Source organism: Pelecanus crispus, chromosome 1, assembly GCF_030463565.1.
Source record: "Pelecanus crispus isolate bPelCri1 chromosome 1, bPelCri1.pri, whole genome shotgun sequence".
In the NCBI taxonomy this organism is placed as follows: domain Eukaryota; kingdom Metazoa; phylum Chordata; class Aves; order Pelecaniformes; family Pelecanidae; genus Pelecanus; species Pelecanus crispus.
The window spans coordinates 166,068,796-166,084,874 of record NC_134643.1 but is presented as its reverse complement, the minus strand read 5'-3'; the positions used below and the strand labels follow the sequence as shown (position 1 = coordinate 166,084,874).

The window sequence follows — 16,079 nt, the reverse complement described above, 5'->3', positions numbered from 1 at the left end:
CAGTGGAGTCAACTTGTCTCAGACTTACTCATCTAGAGTTTTGAACATCATTCATTTAAAGAGAAGTTGTTGCTTATTTTAGCCAGAAATTTACCCCAGTTTCTAGGATCTCTTTCCTTGATGTCTGTGAGGACAGAGATGCAGTTTCTTAATCCCTTACGAAATCGCTTAAGAACAGATTACTATTTATAAAAAGGTGGGGGTCCTGCAGTAAAATTGTTGTCTTCCTCACACTTGGATTGTGTGGGTTTTCCACTTTTGCGCCTTTGCAGACTGAAAGTCGCAGAACAGTGCATCTCCCATTTGACACGTTTTTATATATGCTTTTATGAAATATGGTAAGTTCCATGACTTGAAAAGAAAAATGGAGAAAACATCCCAAACCTATGTGTTTCTAAGAAAAGAGGTCTAAAAAGATTAATGCACATTGTTCCTTGTGACCAATAATGTGTTTGAAAACAACTCCAAACAAAAAGGTGTGCTTTTAACTGCCAGGCAAATTTTCTGAAGGCAATGCCAGCGAGGATTTATATATTTGTTGAAAAATCATTCCTTTATAAATATCTATTGATCCTGGAAATAGTGAAAGGAAACAAAAAATTAAATACTTTTTGAGTTTTTAAAAGTATTTTTGTTCATACATTATCTGTTTATTTTGCATACATTTGTCAGTGGTACAGTGGTCGGATTTCTGATAATTTACAGTGAAACATGTGAATTTATTTTTTCATTTTCACCCCGGTAAATTACCCAAATGGAGATGTTACTTTTGCTGTGATTGAATTTAAAAGACTGCAACTTGAAGATAAAAAATATTACATCTTTCAAGGATAGTATTGACTGAGAGTGAAATTTTCATAACGTGCCCAAGTAAATTATGGACTTAAGTTTTGTAGATTTATTGGAAGGCTAATGCCAGCTTCAGGGCTTGTGTATATCTAAAATAGTTTTGTATTCTAAAGAGTATTTTTATATTTTAATACTGGTCCATTCCGCTGCTATTTTATAAAGGAAGTTCCTAATTTTGAGTAGGAAACAATACCGATGTAGGAACATATAAAATCTGTCCAGGAGAAAAGCATTATATTTAGAACAGATAACCATATTCAGAAGGCCTCATTGCAAAATGTATAATAACTACATGGCTGGATACAGGTCTCCATATACTAATACTAATAGTAGTAAGACCAGTTAACTAAAAGTCTAATATTTGAACTGGCAGATATAATTAGTTTCAAAATTAATGATCGTGAGATCTGAACATGCTTTCTTCTAGGAGCTGAGCCAGCAATAGTGTTACTTGCACTCCCCAAGTATGACCAAATTGTATGAAATACTGCAGGGCTAGCCACAGCAACAAGCAATGAGCTGGCTGCGTGGTATCTATTCAACAGAATGTGGAATAAGCACATATGTTGTTTCTTTCTCAGATGTTATCTATAAGTCTTTGCTTTTAGCAAAGAAACCCAGTAGCTTGAAAAGTTATTAATCTTTTAGTGTATGTATGTAAATTTATGGGAACCTTAAACTTGACCTCTGATATCCCCTCACTGGAATCTAAATTGGTTTTTTGGTTATATATTTCTCTAGACTTGCCCCGCTGCAAGAACCAAATTAGACAAGTGTATTCCTGTAGGTCAATTTGTCTCCAAAAGCAATTGACCCCTGAGTCTTGAAGTATCTTCTTTCAGCAAGACTTAGCCCTAGAGCCATTTAAGCAACAAATATGGATGAATCGAATAATTCCAGCTGTGCTTTATTAATTTTCAGCCAATCTAATTTCTCTTCATAGTTGGTTTCATTCTCCTAAATTTGCTCAACCAAATACAGTCTTTGTGAACGTTGTATTTCTTTGAAGGTTTGATTTATGCACCTTCGGCTCGATCCTGCAGTCTGGCCCCAATCCAGCAAAGCACTTAAGCGTAGAAGCAGGAAATAAATAATTTTAAAATGTTTTGGTTTAAAATGTATTTATGTAAATTATAGTCTAGACATTCAAATTGTTGCATATCTGTTGCACATTTAAAAATAAGTAATTAAGCATGCTCCTGTGTTTCCACTCCTCTGCTAAAGGCTCAGTGTGTATTAGAGCAAAGCAGAGCACCAACTCTGCCACAGAGTTAAGACGACCTACGAGTTTAAAAACCAGGTTTTCTAAGACTATTTCTAGAGTACGGGACCTGGGAACACATCTGAGCGTGCCTGAGAAGAGGTATATGCCCTGGTCAGTCTGTCTAGGGCATATCAGGGCACAACTAGGATGTGTGGCAGCCCGCTCCCTCCCGCTTTTGTTTCCTTTGCGAGGAAGCCCATCTGTGTGCAGCAGATGGGCGCTGCGGAGCGCCTGGCCAGGTCCCCAGATGATAGAGGGACCAAAACCCCAGGGTATGCTGCAGGTCCGTTTGGCTGCAGCGTACGAGCTCTGAAATCTTTGTGCTGCTTTGGAGTACTGTGAAATCCCTAGGATGTTATAGAAGGTGATGAGCTGGTGGAAACTTGGGATCGTTTAAGCAGGAGATTTCTATGACACAGTCTCCGGGGATGAGGGTGTGGGCAGACCCCGTGGCATTTCTTGAAGTATGCCGATTCTGTCACGTTGTTGTTATCATCACAGAATCATAGAATCGTTTAGTTTGGAAAAGACTTTTAAGATCATCCAGTCCAACCATTATTGCTTTCAGTAGTCCCTCAGCTAATTCTGGTTTCTCAACATTTTCTCCTCTTACTCTACCTCCCAGTTGGAGAGGCTGAATTTAACACATTGTGAAGTGTGATTTTTGTTTACGAAGCAAATGAAATTTTTGTGTGCAGAAATATTCTGCCGAAATGGTTTCCCCTACCTGTTTCCAAAGATAGTAGTGGCTCAGAATCTGATTTACACCTACCTATTGTGTTTTTTGGAATCTGCCTTTGCTGAAAATCAGAGAAGTAACTATAGGCATGTGGTTACAATATGTCTTCCTGAGGATTCAGATTTTAAGGGATTGGCTGTTATTTACTTGAAAATACATATTTAAAATACATTTATATAAAAAACATAATTTGAATATAGTATAGCCTTTCAGGCAATATTTAGAGTAAAAATAAACAAATAATGATCCCTGTGAAGAGCAAGTGGAAAAGAGGAGGTTGTCTGGGTTGTGGAAAAGAATTGTAAGAATGCCAGTGGAAACTGGAAGGGAGAATGGTGGTTCAGAGTGGTATCCTGGAAAGTAATGACAGTTGGAAGAAAGGCGGCAGGCATATTTTGGGACAATGAGGACATTTTTATCCCTCTACTTCTGCTCCCATGTATAAGTAAACTGGATTTCAGTGAGCCCTTTGCCTGCAGAAGTTGTCACCCATGATATCTTCTCTCTCCCCGTGTGTATGAACTGGGGAGGGGGTGGAAGGAGAGAAGGGAATAAGCTGCCTTTTCCACACAGCTGAACATCTCCTTTTATTCCCTCATGTGAACCAGATTCTAAGGGGACCTTAAGATAAATCAATGAATCCATGAAGTCCAGCAGATGGACTTGAACCTAACTGCAAGTCTGTCCTTACTACAGTCAGGTTGCCAAGTAGGTGCCTTCTACTGGGACACGGTGCAGGAAGATGAGGTATCTGCAGAGAGGGCAGGTTGCCCAAGAAAAAAAATGCACGTAGGAGATCCTCAAACCCTCTTTGCTTTGGCACTGCTTGTGTTTGGCAAGTTCTCAAAAACCACACCACCGACCATTCAAATTCTGAGGCTGCTCTATGGCAACACCACATGGACAAATTTTACAACTCCTTAGTGCTGTTAAATGCTCTGCTTTCATTGATGCCATCATCAAACACTCAACCCATTCTTATATACCATTTACTTTCAGACAGTTCCCTATAGCAGGAGGATTCTGAGCCAGAATAAATTGTCACCGTCTTTTGCCAACACTTGTACCTCTTTGTCATACCGTATGCACGCAGCCTTTCCACTGGCATATTGTCGGCCCACACTGGTTTCACAGCTCTGCTAGCTTGCTGTAATGAAACCTTCCACCCTCTAAAGGTAGTGCAGGCATTCTGCCTGGAGCCTGGAAAACTCTTGGTGGCTTTTGGCAGCCTTAGCAAAGTGATTTTACAGTGGCACTAGTGATGCCTCCTCTTTATATTTCCTGGCTTTCAGAGGACTGGTCTCTGCTGAACTGAAGCTTTGTAGGATGTAGACAGAACTCAGTTGGGCAAGGTCCTGAGTAGCACAATGTTACTTTGACATTAGCCTCGCTTTGAACAAGGGAATACGACTACCTGATTTCCAGAGGTCCCTTCCAGCCTAACTGTTCTGTGACTCTGTTGGACATCCCAAACTCTACACTAAAAAGGTCTTTATCAGTCACAGCAAGGTGTAATTAAGAGAGGAATGGAGTTATTAAACAAGAACATGGTCCTGTAAAGCTGAAGTCATCAGTCTCCAGCTTCAATTGTTTTTGTGAATGAAATAGATGAAGATTTGTCAGTGGAATTTTCTCTACTTAGTGTTATGGGGAATTCAGTGATGGCATCACTTATTGTCGTGGTTTAGCCCCAGCCAGCAACTAAGCACCACGCAGCCGCTCGCTCACTCCCCCTACCCCGATGGGATAGGGGAGAGAATTGGAGGAGTAAGAGTGAGAAACACTCCTGGGCTGAGATAAGAACAGTTTAATAATTGAAATAAAGTAAAATAGTAATGCTAATAGTAACAGTATAATAATGATAATAATAATAATGATACACGAAGCAAGTGATGCACAATGCAATTGCTCACCACCCGCCGACCGATACCCAGACAGTTCCCGAGCAGCGATCGCTGCTCCCCGGCCAACCCCCCCCAGTTTATATACTGAGCATGACGTCATATGGTATGGAATAGCCCTTTGGTCAGTTTGGATCAACTATTCTGGCTGTGCCCCCTCCCAGTTTCTTGTGCGCCTGGCAGAGCATGGGAAGCTGAAAAAGTCCTTGACTAGCATAAGCAGTACTCAGCAACAACTAAAAACATCAGCATGTTATCAACATTCTTCTCCTACTAAATCCAAAACACAGCACTATGCCTGCTGTTAGGAAGAAAATTAACTCTATCCCAGCCGAAACCAGGACAGTATCCACCCCTTATTCTATACCATCTACGTCATGCACAGGCCCTCCCCTTTCCAATGTGTTCCAATTAATCACCACCCCTTTCCCTATCTTGATATACACACAGATATCATTCCCTTCGTCTATGGCCCATCCCTCTAAAATGTCCATTGAGTTCATTTAGCCCATGACTTTGGGTTCCATCTGTCATCACAGTCTTTCAGAGCAGGACAGGTGGTGTGCAGTGTTGGACTGTTGCATGCTGAAGTCAGTTCTCATTCCAACATGGTTTCATCAAAGTTCATTTTCCTTAGGCTGGGCAATTCTTACTGCAATACCATTGATGCGGCATATAGCAATCATAATATATAGTATTATATACTTAATATTAACCTACTATATTATTATATTAACATGCAGTTAAGAGATAACATATAGTTAAGAGATAACATACAGTATTATAAAGCAATTAATATTATACAATTCAGTTCATTGGCTATTTTCACCCAAAATCAAATTCCCTTGAGGTACACATTGGGCTTCCCCATCCTTTCGCATCACCCACCAAGTGCACCCAGGTCCTTGAGCAAAAGCAATCCCACGAATGGGTTTGCCTTTGCCAGAGGGGGAAGTAACCCAGACTGTCTTCCCCAGCATATTTTTCATGTGCGCTACAGGAACTTTATCTCCTTCTACAGTACGTAAAAGTTTTGATTGGGCAGGGCCAGCTCGATTGGCAGATCCCCTGGTGTTGACTAACCAGGTGGCTTTTGCTAAATGCGTATCCCAATGTTTAAACGTCCCACCACCCATTGCTCTCAGGGTAGTCTTTAACAATCCATTGTATCGCTCAATTTTCCCGGAGGCTGGTGCATGGTAAGGGATGTGATACACCCACTCAATGCCATGCTCTTTGGCCCAGGTGTCTATGAGGTTGTTTCGGAAATGAGTCCCGTTGTCTGACTCAATTCTTTCTGGGGTGCCATGTCGCCACAGGACTTGCTTTTCAAGGCCCAGGATGGTGTTCCGGGCGGTGGCATGGGGCACGGGATATGTTTCCAGCCACCCAGTGGTTGCTTCCACCATGGTGAGCACATAGCGCTTGCCCTGGCGGGTCTGTGGGAGCGTGATGTAATCAACCTGCCAGGCCTCCCCATATTTATATTTCAGCCATCGTTCACTATACCCAAGGGGCTTGAACTGCTTGGCTTGCTTGATTGCAGCGCATGTTTCACACTCATGAATAACCTGTGCAATACTGTCCATAGTTAAGTCCACCCCTCGATCACGAGCCCATTTATACGTTGCATCCCTTCCTTGATGGCCTGAGGCGTCATGGGCCCACCGAGCTATAAATAATTCACCCTTATGTTGCCAGTCCAAATCCACCTGAGCCACTTCAATCTTAGCAGCCTGATCTACTTGCTGGTTGTTTTGATGTTCTTCAGTGGCCCGACTCTTAGGTACATGAGCATCTACATGACGAACTTTTACAACCAGGTTCTCTACCCGGGCAGCAATATCTTGCCACAATGCGGCAGCCCAGATTGGTTTGCCTCTGCGCTGCCAGTTGCTCTGCTTCCATTGCTGCAGCCACCCCCACAGGGCATTTGCCACCATCCATGAGTCAGTATAGAGATAAAGGACTGGCCACTTTTCTCTTTCAGCAATATCTAAAGCCAGCTGGATGGCTTTCACCTCTGCAAACTGACTCGACTCCCCTTCTCCTTCAGCAGTTTCTGCGACTTGTCGTATAGGACTCCATACAGCAGCTTTCCACCTCCGATGCTTTCCCACGAGACGACAGGACCCATCAGTGAACAGGGCATATTGCTTTTCATTTTCTGGCAATTTATTATACAGTGGGGCCTCTTCAGCACGTGTCACCTCCTCCTCTGGTGATATTCTAATGTTTTTTCCTTCTGGCCAGTCCATGATCACTTCCAAGATTCCTGGGCGACTGGGGTTTCCTATTCGAGCCCGTTGTGTGATCAATGCAACCCACTTACTCCATGTAGCATCAGTTGCATGATGTGTAGAGGGGACCCTCCCTTTGAACATCCAGCCCAACACCGGCAGTCGGGGTGCCAGCAGGAGCTGTGCTTCAGTACCAACCACTTCTGAAGCAGCTCGAACCCCTTCATATGCTGCCAGTATCTCTTTCTCAGTTGGAGTGTAGCGGGCTTCGGATCCTCTGTATCCCCGACTCCAAAACCCTAGGGGTCGACCTCGAGTCTCCCCTGGTGCTTTCTGCCAGAGGCTCCAGGTAGGGCCATTCTCCCCGGCTGCGGTGTAGAGCACATTTTTAATATCCTGCCCTGCGCGGACTGGCCCAAGGGCTACTGCATGAACTATCTCACGTTTAATTTGTTCAAAGGCTTGTTGTTGCTCAGGGCCCCATTTGAATTCGTTCTTCTTCCGGGTCACTTGATAGAGAGGGCTTACGATCTGGCTGTAATTTGGAATATGCATTCTCCAAAACCCCACAACGCCCAAGAAAGCTTGTGTTTCCTTTTTGCTAGTTGGTGGGGACATAGCTGTTATTTTGTTGATCACATCCATTGGGATCTGACGACGTCCATCTTGCCATTTTATTCCTAAAAACTGGATCTCCTGTGCAGGCCCCTTGACCTTACTCTGTTTTATGGCAAAACCAGCCTTCAGAAGGATTTGGACTATTTTCTTTCCCTTCTCAAAAACTTCTTCTGCTGTGTTGCCCCACACAATGATGTCATCAATGTACTGCAGATGTTCTGGAGCTTCACCCTGTTCCAGTGCTGTCTGGATCAGTCCATGGCAAATGGTGGGGCTGTGCTTCCACCCCTGGGGCAGTCGGTTCCAGGTGTACTGAACACCCCTCCAGGTAAAAGCAAACTGGGGTCTGCACTCTGCTGCCAAAGGGATGGAGAAAAATGCATTAGCAATATCAATTGTGGCATACCACTTAGCTGCCTTTGACTCCAGTTCATATTGAAGTTCTAGCATGTCTGGCACGGCAGCACTCAGCGGCGGTGTAACTTCGTTCAGGCCACGATAGTCCACTGTTAGTCTCCACTCCCCATTAGACTTTCGCACTGGCCATATGGGACTGTTAAAGGGTGAGCGAGTCTTGCTGATCACTCCCTGGCTCTCCAGTCGACGAATCAGGTTATGGATGGGAATCAGGGAGTCTCGGTTGGTGCGATATTGCCGCCTGTGCACAGTTGTGGTAGCAATCGGCACGTGTTGTTCCTCAACCTTCAGCAACCCTACAATCGAAGGGTCCTCTGAGAGACCGGGCAAGGTGGACAACTGTTTAATTTCCTCTGTCTCCAAAGCAGCTATACCAAAAGCCCACCGGTACCCTTTTGGGTCCTTGAAATACCCTCTCCTGAGGTAGTCTATGCCAAGGATGCACGGAGCATCTGGGCCAGTCACAATGGGGTGCTTTTGCCACTCATTCCCAGTTAGGCTCACTTCAGCTTCCAGTACAGTGAGCTGTTGGGATCCCCCTGTCACTCCAGAAATACAAATGGGTTCTGCCCCTCTATAGTTTGATGGCATTAGCGTGCACTGTGCACCAGTGTCCACTAGAGCCTTATACTCCTGTGGGTCTGACGTTCCAGGCCATCGAATCCACACAGTCCAGTAAACCCGGTTGTCCCTTTCCTCCACCTGGCTGGAGGCAGGGCCCCTCTAACACTGGTCACAGTATTCGTTGTTCACTTCCTGTAAATGTGAATCAAAAGTCCCCTGATCAAGGTCGGAAGTAAAATTAGCCCTCTTACTCTGTCTCGGGAACTGCTCACTGGAAACTGGAGCTGCAATTTTCCTGGGAGCACCGCCTTTTCTAATAGTTTTTCCTTGCAACTCACGCACCCGTGCCTCTAAGGTTGAGGTGGGTTTTCCATCCCACTTTCTCATGTCCTCTCCATAATCACGCAGGTAAAACCACAGGGTGCCCCGTGGTGTGTATCCTCTATATCCTCTCTCTTGAGCATAGGGACGTTGACTCCTAATGGCTGAGACACTGGTCCGTGCAGGTGGGGAGTAGGACAGATCCTCTCTGAGTTGTTGGAACTCTTGGCATATTTTTTCAGACAGTTTTTCCACAGCCGAGACACAGGCCCGTAGGGAGGAAGAGAGCTTTTCTTCGTAGTCCCGGAGTTGTCTAGCCACTTCATCCACCGTTGGTGCCTCGTCGTCTTTCCAGGCTAGTATTGCCAACGAGTTGGAATACGATGCTGGTGCGCTCCGTACCACCTTCCGCCACATGGATTGTGTGCACCTGACTTCATCTGGGTCTTTGGTTAACCGCTCATCATTCAGGTCACTGTAAATCACCTCCAGCACGCCTAATTCCCTCAGGTACTGGATACCTTTCTCTACAGTGGTCCATTTGCTTGGGCGGTATAAAACATCCTCCTTGAAGGGATACCTTTCCTTCACGCTTGACAGAAGTCGCCTCCAGAGGCTGAGCGGTTTTGCCCCTTTTCCAATTGCTTTGTCAATGCCCCCTTCCCTGGAAAGGGATCCCAGCTGCTTGGCTTCCCTACCCTCTAAATCCAGGCTACTGGCCCCGTTATCCCAGCATCGGAGCAGCCAGGTGATGATGTGCTCGCCTGGATGACGACCGAAATCTTTTCGCATATCTCGCAGCTCACTCAGGGATAGGGATCGGGTGGTCACCATCTCATTTATGGGTTCTTCCTCCTCTGGTTCTCGTGATGGCCCTGGTTCATCTTCATCCCTTACTAAACGAACTGATTTCCTCGTGTATTTCTTCTTCTGTATAGGGGCAACTGATACCGGTGCAGGTTGGTTCTCTGGTTTAGCCGCAGTGCCTGCCACTGGGGTTGGAGTGGCTGCAGTACCTGTGGTGGGTGTTGGAGTAGCCACAGTGCCTGTGGTGGGTGTTGGAGTAGCTGCAGTGCTTGTGGCTGTGGTTGGAGTAGCCACAGTGCCTGTTGTTTTGTCATCAGATCCAGAGACCTTCTCTTTCCCTTGAGGGTACTGAATAGTGTTAAACAGGGCTCTATAAGCATGGGCCAGTCCCCAGCATGTTGCAATGAGTTGTGTCTCTTTGGAGTTGCCAGGGTGAGAACATACTTCTTCCAAATACTTTACTAGTTCTTCAGGATTCTGCACTTGTTCAGGGGTAAAGTTCCAAAACACTGGAGGTCCCCACTGCCCTAGGTACTTGCGCATACAATCCCACACACCCTGCCACTCATAACTATCCAGCCTTGGGGTAGATCTCTGGATGGTATTTTTAAACTGCTTACTGACCTTTATCAAAATGGAAACAACATTCCCAAGAATTATCAATAGAAGTATCTTAACAGCCCAGGGGTGTTCAAGATACAGGAAAGTTGTTGTAATGAAGGAGGAAACATCATAGAAGAAAGCAGCAAAGGTGCCATTCTGTATTTCCTCCACAACAAGCCTCTCAGAGTAAGAAGTATAATTGCTAACTCTCTCTATGAGGTAGTACCCGAAGTACAGTAGTGACTTCTGTATGAAACCCAAATACCAAAGAATGCTCAAGGTCAGGGCTTTGATAAGGAACCTCCCAAGCAAAAGATCATGAATCACTGCAGAGCATAGCACACTACACAAACTGACAGCAAGCTTTAACGCGTGCTGCAAAAAAAAGAACATGGTGCAGATCAGAAGAACTAATATCGTGACCGGCAACTGTTAACAGACTCCTTAATACACTCTGATTAATCTGTTGTTATCTCAAGCCCCACGTTGGGCGCCAAAAAGGACTGTCGTGGTTTAGCCCCAGCCAGCAACTAAGCACCACGCAGCCGCTCGCTCACTCCCCCTACCCCGATGGGATAGGGGAGAGAATTGGAGGAGTAAGAGTGAGAAACACTCCTGGGCTGAGATAAGAACAGTTTAATAATTGAAATAAAGTAAAATAGTAATGCTAATAGTAACAGTATAATAATGATAATAATAATAATGATACACGAAGCAAGTGATGCACAATGCAATTGCTCACCACCCGCCGACCGATACCCAGACAGTTCCCGAGCAGCGATCGCTGCTCCCCGGCCAACCCCCCCCAGTTTATATACTGAGCATGACGTCATATGGTATGGAATAGCCCTTTGGTCAGTTTGGATCAACTATTCTGGCTGTGCCCCCTCCCAGTTTCTTGTGCGCCTGGCAGAGCATGGGAAGCTGAAAAAGTCCTTGACTAGCATAAGCAGTACTCAGCAACAACTAAAAACATCAGCATGTTATCAACATTCTTCTCCTACTAAATCCAAAACACAGCACTATGCCTGCTGTTAGGAAGAAAATTAACTCTATCCCAGCCGAAACCAGGACACTTATTATTTTTTCATTTAATTTATTTATTGCATCAACAATTGCAGCAGGAGGAGTATATTCAACATCCTGGGATATGACAAATTTAAGTGCTTCTCTGATACAATGTTTCTTTTGATTATTATTTTGGTTTATAAGAACAAAAAAAATGAAAATGCTGTAGGTTATGAAGCCTTTGTTCCTGGGAAATGTCTAACATTCTGGGAAATGTCTGACAGGAGAACAAAGCCTATGCCCAAGTATTCATTTCCTTCAACCCCGTGGAGACTTTTTTCAAACATGTGTAATTTTTTTTAGAAAAATTACCTATATATATATTTTTTTTTCTACTGTTTTGAGATCTCAGATGTAATCTGTGATAATGATATATTATATAGGTTTCAGGTCTAAAGTACCATTACTTTCAGCACATTCATTCTCTTAAACCCTAAAAATGATTTTGGGAAGCTTTAATGAGCAGTGTACATGAAGACTGCTTGACAGTCCGTTCTTTAGTGCTGTGCAGTTACTGCATAGACTCTGCTGTTGTCATTTACCCATGATTTCAGAATTATTTTTGCTAGGTTGTCTCTGGAAGAGGGACAGAGAATGATTTGCAAACAGGGGCAGACATAGATATACTATATCCAAATAGCTATACTGTTGGGTAAAGAAAAGCCAGAGTATAAGCCCTAGCACTGGATTACTGATGGCCTGTATTGATTAATTGGTAGCTCACTCGTCGGCTTTGTTTCAGCCTGTTGCAATTATGGCTGACCTAAACAAATCTGGTATGGATTTATACGATGCTGTATAGACCCAAGCAGTGGGACTGAGATAGTCATTGCCATTTGGCTTTAGGACCAGGCATCAGTCCATGGTCCTCCTTCATTTAGCGGTATAGAAACACAAGCTGCCCGTGTTTTCCTGTTTGCTCATCCAGGCACGGTCATCTGAGAAAACAGAGCTCAGCCTTGAAACTCCGAAAATGATCAGTGGATATGATACAGAGAAACTGATTTTTATCACCTCAATTGATGCTCTCTTGGCATTTGAGACAAGTACAAACAAGGACTCAAATATCCCAAGTAGAAGACAAATACAAAAGCCTACTGCGTACAGTGTAGTATGCCTTGCTGTATTTCAGGCTTCTAAATTTTTTTTGGAAGTATTAATATCTCTTGGTCAGGGCACTGTTATTGTTGTTACTTCTTTCCCTGTGGTTGCACAAAGAGAACCACAGATCTTGGCAAGTTGCTTAGTGTAGCCTTATCATTGACTAATAATTGCTGTGACAGTATCCTTTAGCTTCATTTGAATTTCTCCTAGTTCTTGTATTGGAAGAGACCATGAGCAGTTGGTCCTTACCCACTGTGTCCATGCTGCTTGTATCCTCACTCAGTTGCCTCTTTTCAGTGTTGCAGAGTTGTTCCTTGCAGCGAAGCCTGTCTTTATGTCGCTCTCTTGAACATCTTCCATTTGTGTTATCTTGTTTCTGAGCTGGGGGGATCAGAACTGTGCTTAGTGTTAAAAGCATTGGCAAAACTTAGACTTCTACCATAACCTAATGGTGTTCACTGATTTGTTCTCTCTTCTCATTAATAATGTCAAATGTTTCCTTTGGCTTTTTTGACCAAAACCAAGCATGGAGCTGATGTTCCTGTTGAATTATCACTTCTGGTTGGTAATGGCTGGGAAGGGGAGGGAAACCATGTGGGCAAAGAAGAAAAAGATAAACTCTTGGCAAGGAGGCTTTACCAGGAAACTTTGAAGCTGTGCCACATTCTAGAGCACAGATATTGAGGTCCTGGTGTCGCCCTTGGCAAACAACATAGCTGTTCTTGTGGGTGGAGGTGGATCCTTCCCAAAGGACCAGACACAGAAGCAGAGAAAAGTCATAGTTAGAAGGAATTCTGCCACTTCATCAGCATACATGATTTAATGCATATGTCCTAGGTGTACTTGGAAAAAACTGAGTGGTCTGCTTTAGATAATTATTAGATAATTCAACTGAAAGATTCTGTACAAGAAAATTAGTAATTGTACCACTTAGGTTTCATTGTTTGGTCATGGGTGACCTAAGGAAGGACTGAGACTTCTTTTATTTCCAAGGGTTGTAGGGAAAAGGAGGGTGTACAAAAGCTGGCCTTTCTGCTGCTTTTTGCTGTAATTGCCAATAATGCGTATTAGAACAAATATTGCATTTATGGCTTCATTGACATGGGTATTTGTCAACATTTTAAAAATTGTTAATTTTTAAAATAAGCCTTGAATACGTGTATGCCTATACAACAGCAGTATGCCCAGCTCCTGAATCATGAAGCCTTTAAAAATATCGGATATCCTTTACTGTCATATCAGAGTATTTGTATTAATGTCTACTTTAAATAGCAATTACCTGAATCTCATGAGCGGTCTGCAATTTGTGTGAAATCAGTTTAACTCAAGGCTGACTCCACACTTTTGCCCATGGTTTGCATGGAGAATATGTGAAGGGAAGGGGGAAATTCAAAGAAATAAAAGATCATGAAATTACAGATTATTGTTGCCTTTTTTTTTTTTTTTTTTAATTGAACAGCACAAGCAAAAAGCACGTACTGCCACCCTTACTGATTCTTTCATGAAAATGAATTTTTTTTTTTTTTTTCAGCCAGGAAGGAAATGAGTGATCAACTCCTATGCCCAATCAATCCCTCTGGAATTTATTGTCCATTTTTCAGAGAGAGGTCTCCCACAATAAAGCCCTATCTACAAACAACATACTTCTCCCTTTCTTTAACCTAATGGGATTAGTAATATCCTGGTGCTACTCAAGGGGTTAATCAAATAATGTTAGTTGTCACAGTATCTTATGCCATATTTTTTTTCCAAAGGAGCTATAAATTTTAATGACAGACAATATTCAGGATGAATGACTGTAAGGATTCTGTGTGTGTCCAAAGACCAAAGCATTGTACTCAGTTGTTGACAGACATTGTAATTTTATGATATCTAAACCTTGAAAGACAAGGAATGGTTCTCTTGAATATGATAACATAACGCATTCAGAGAGCAAAGGGGAAGGAAAAGGAGGGACATCAGAGAGCAAGAAGGGACTATGGATCCTGCAAAGAGTCTGTCTCAGGGCAGTCATAAACATTATCAGATCTAGAATCACATGGCAGTGTACTGCCTGCATGGTGTCCCCCTATAAGACCAAAACAGATTACAGCATGTCAAAACAAGGGTAAAGTTTCTAAAAGTCTTAGCCGTTTTGTGATTTAACGTAATAACAGTGAAAATTTAGATGTTCACAGGGAGGACTAAACTCTTCATTGTTGTAAATAATTGTAAATAGCTGGAAATGTTGGGCTGGAGTAAATGTATTTTAGAGTCATTCTTTACCAACACCAAATAAACAGTCTTTCCTGTGGGTTTTTTTTTGGTTGGTTTGTTTCATTGTAAAGCCTCGCATCCACTGCTTTATAACGTCTGCCTACCTCAGAAGGTTAGAGGAGCACGTGGGCATCCTTTGAAGGTGCTCTATGTGTATATATAAATAGCAATACTGCAGTGGTATTATTACTAAACATTTGCATCTCTAAAAGTTGGCAAAAAGAAGTAACAAGTGACATTAACATTGGATATCACCTAAAGAAATATTGGGAAGGATCTGTGTTTCCGTTTTCTGTTTATGGGAGGACAGAAATTCCTAAGTCACCTACTGTAATTAAATTCCAGGCATTAAGAGAGCGTTGGTTCTTTTAAAAGTCTTAAGTCTAAGAATCATAGAATCGTTTAGGTTGGAAAAGACCTTTAAGATCATCCAGTCCAACCATTAACCTAACATTACCAAGTCCACCACTAAACCAATCAAGGGTAGAGTAGCAATTTCATGTTTCCTGGCTTGGTGGCTGGATTATTTATAATGAAAGTAAAAACTAGGAATCATTAAGATTGGAAAGGACCTCTAAGACAATGAGTCCAACTATCAACCCAACACTACCATGCCCACTAAACCATGTCCCAAAGTGCCACGTCTACCCATTTTTTGAACGCTTCCAGGGATGGTGACTCCACCACCTCTCTGGGCAGCCTCTTCCAATGCTTGACTACCCTTTCCGTGAAGAAATTTTTCCTAATATCCAATCTAAATATAATAAACCATACAATAATATGGTGCCTCAGCCTCTTATAAAGCTGCAGTTTCTTTATGTGGATTGATGCCCAGTAAGCCATTCGTGCTGTGTTTAATATCTGTGTTTGTACTGCTTGGAAACAGATTCTGTTTAGTCGCTGGGAAAGGACTGAGGTAGCTTGCGACAGGTGCCGGGGAGGCCAGTATCTCAGCATCCTGGCAGAATCCCTTTTAAAAGGAAAGACTACTTCAGCCTAGTACCGCTTAAGCCAGTCTTAGAAATCTTTCCCATGTCGAAATGCTTCATACACAGCGGGACTTGATCATCTCGTTCCCCACTGGGTGACTGCTGCTTTTGTAAGAAGCTGGAGAATGTGGACGTGCCCTGAGGAAGAACAGCTAACTGAGGCTTCATTTACTGTGAAGTGCAACGTAAAACTGATAATAGCTAGGGGTAGAGCAGCACTCAAAATCGAGCTAAGTTTCCATCTGTAGTTTAATACACTAAGGGGAGAAAATGATGGCACTACCAGTGGAGAACACTAAATTGTGACAAAAGTAGCGATCCCCTAAGTGGAAAGTCTTG

The 16,079-nt window shown here is 43.1% G+C and overlaps 1 protein-coding gene across 1 annotated transcript in view; it reads left to right on the top strand.

Moving 5' to 3' along the window:
* Positions 1-16,079, top strand: part of PCCA (propionyl-CoA carboxylase subunit alpha) — a 322,247-nt gene that overhangs the window by 238,786 nt on the left and 67,382 nt on the right. The window lies entirely within an intron of this gene.